The 3,379-nt window shown below is 26.3% G+C and overlaps 1 protein-coding gene across 1 annotated transcript in view; it reads right to left on the bottom strand.

Annotated features, from left to right (window-relative positions):
* LOC108686716 (ammonium transporter Rh type A) overlaps positions 1 to 395 on the bottom strand; it is a 15,843-nt gene extending 15,448 nt beyond the window's left edge. Inside the window, exon 1 of the mRNA XM_018192156.1 lies at positions 372 to 395. The gene's annotated coding sequence lies outside the window, so the exon portion shown is untranslated. The remainder of the gene's footprint in view (positions 1 to 371) is intronic.
* Positions 396 to 3,379: the final 2,984 nt, after the last annotated feature.

Here is a 3,379-nt window from a genome sequence, read left to right as displayed (position 1 = left end):
TGTTTATATATATATAAACTTATGTATTATATATATTTATTAGAACACTACATTTTATTTAAAAATATCAAGAAAACTCAATTAAAATTTCGTAAAACTAATTTAAGAATTAATTAATATATTCTATTATTACACTTATATATTATAAGGATGTAATATTATCTAATTTTTTATAGAGTATAAAAATAAATATGAATTATTATTTTTAAAATATTATAAATGATAACAAATTTCAAAAATTATTAATGTTAATATCAAAAGATAAATACATTTGAAAATTTATATTTTTTTCTTTAATGTATCTGTATATTAATCTCAAAACAGATATTTACTTAAAGTGAGATTTTATTTTAGATTCAACTTTCACTTACCTTTATTTTATGTAACAGCTTTTGAAAAAGAAATGAAGAGAAGATATTAAATGAATAAAATTTTCTTTATGTTCGTAGATTGCTTTTACATAGAACTATCTGTTTCTCCGACACAAATCATTTTTGCATCGCGAGTATTGGACGGAATTTTGGAGGTCGAACCGATACGTATATCGATAAGAAATAATATAATTTTATTAGAAAGAATAGAATCACGAGAGACGTTTAACCACGAAGACAAGAGAAACGATACTCGGCCAAAGAAAACGAATAGTTCAAAGCCAGTGGACAGATGACACGCGATCGATTTGTTCTACTCAGGGAAATCGACGGTCAACATGTACCTATATAATTAGACTATACGTCGAACACGAGATAAACAAGTCGCCATTTGCAGCGACAACCTAACATTCTATGATGCGCAGTGTGAGTTTCTGCAATAAGATAAAAATATTTTGATACGTTGCATGTAAATATTACTCTATATAGTATGGACATTTAAATCAAAGAGGAGGGGAGAGAGAGAAATCTATAATTCGTTAGATATTATCTGTTATATTTTTTAAAAAAGTATTTCAGAAAATTTGAAGGAACACGATGCAGTAACAGTGACCAACTGTCTCTGAAATCAGAATAAAAAATCAAGACAAAAATCAGATTCGACTTTATAAAACAAGACTATTTATCTATATCTTTCATTAAATTTTCGACATTCTTGATCAAAACATTATTCAATACATTAAAAAATTCTAGGAATCATGCAACGGTATGTTTGCTTTGATTTTTAAACAGACTAAATATATCTATAATTAATTATCTATTCTATGGACCAAAGATATAATTTACGTCACATATATTTTACATAATTAACGTTACAGTTTGTACGAGTACATCTTATATATCTACAACATTTTGCAATAATCTTTTAAAAACGTAAAAACGTAAAAGGTAAAATAATTCTATAATATATATAATATAATTCTTTTTACAATGAGATTGTTAAATAGTCTAAGAATGTCAACATCTTTTCTTCATTAAACAACCAATAATGTTCTACAGTTAAGTTGTAGCAAAAATTGAGAAACATAGAAATACCGGAAAAATTTTCTTCGTTAAATATAAGCAATGCTCCGTAGTTAAATTGTAATAACAATTGAGAGATACAGGAGTACCAGGAAAATTTGATTCATTATTTCATATTAAAAGATTCATAAATATCAAAAAATATATACCTGAATTAAAATAGAAGTTTATCAGAAAATAGAGAACTATTTTATTCTAATTATCATGATTTTATAATGGAAATGAAATATAAGATATTTTACAATACAGTGTTTTACAATATAATTTGAGAAGGCAAACACTTCAATTTCTATTCTTTATCATTTTCAACCAAGCATCGTAAATCCAGATGACATGTAACTTGAACGTCGCGATTGTCGTGCGAAAATCCTCCGAATGTGAGTTTGCACAAGAGTTCGAGAGGCGGCATTTAACTCGAGAGACAATACTCCGTCGCAGTACTGCCGTCGTGTCACCGATATTTCCAAGAGAAAAATTGAATACGTGCTGCGAGTTTGAATGCGCTTTCGCTCTTCCATGATCCCTGATGCATCGCCTTTGATCAACTGTGGATCAAATTCTTCTCCGGATCGGCTGATCATAGTCGCATACGCGTGGATATATACTGCAAAACAAGCACGGCAGCTATGAAATTGCTGTCTGTAGATGCACCAAGCAAACCACTGCGACTCGCTATCCAACTGTTTGCTTCGAGATGATCCGCAATATTATATAATCCAATAACACTTGATTTTCCTCTGTTTGTTTTACGTATAATTTAATTTTCTGTAAAGTAAAATTTATTAAACGACAACATGTATAATAAAGTATAAGAAATATGTATACATTAACAAAGATATATTTTTAAAAAATACCTTGTATACATATAATAACATTTATAATTTAAAATAATTTAAAAAATTATGTATTATAACAAATATTCTTATTTCTCATTATTTATTGATAATATATTATATTGATAATATATTATATAACAATGTTATGAATAAGACTTTAATTTTTTAATATTAATTAACATTTTTAATTGTTGCCACCATAACATATTATTAAATTAATTATTTATAAAGGTATATCAAAATATAATAGAATTATATAATAGAAGTTATTCTTAGAAAATCATACATATGATACATATAGTTTTCGACTAGATATTTCCTAAAGCCATATTTTATATGCATGACTTAAAAATAAAATTGAAACTTTTTTAAATAAATTTTTTACGTATCTATTTTTCTGTTTATTTATTGGACACAAAAATAACTTGAACATTTTATATTAAATAAAAAAAATATATATATTATGTATATATCAGAAATTCAAAGGACAAATTATTTAAGTTAATTTAAATTAATCACAGGTCGTGCAATTAAATTATATTAATAATTGTTTTTTGACGAATCGCTTATATTGCGCGTGCTGTGTTATAAGCCAAGAAGTTGTGACGCCATAAGTTCGGATTAATTTTAACGATAACGAGGATTTAACGGCTAGCTTTCCGAAGTTTCGAAAGTTCAATCCTGAAGTTTTCCCCAATTTCCGCAATTTGTGACAGTTGCATCGGGTCAGCTGGTCATTCATTCGTTGTTTTATTAATTAAAAAATATACAATACAAAATTTGGACAAATAAAATGAAATTCTCAATTTAGATCAAATATATATTTAAAGTAGAATAAAGGTTTTGTTTTTTATCATTTAACCAAATTGATGCAATGTATTATTGAAGTTATATGATTTATTCTTAGTATATATATTCTTTACGCAATTTAACTGAAAAACACCGGTTATTACGGATAATGAAGAAAATGATCTAAGATCATAAAGCTACTAACAATATTGCTATGCAAGAAAATAAAATCACGGCAGACAAATAAATATCGTATATTTTTTAGCAGCTACATTTTTGTTATAAAATGTTCTATTATTC

Source organism: Atta colombica, unplaced genomic scaffold, assembly GCF_001594045.1.
Source record: "Atta colombica isolate Treedump-2 unplaced genomic scaffold, Acol1.0 scaffold189, whole genome shotgun sequence".
NCBI lineage: Eukaryota > Metazoa > Arthropoda > Insecta > Hymenoptera > Formicidae > Atta > Atta colombica.
The sequence above is the reverse complement of the archived record's forward strand: the minus strand, read 5'-3'. Positions and strand labels throughout refer to the sequence as shown.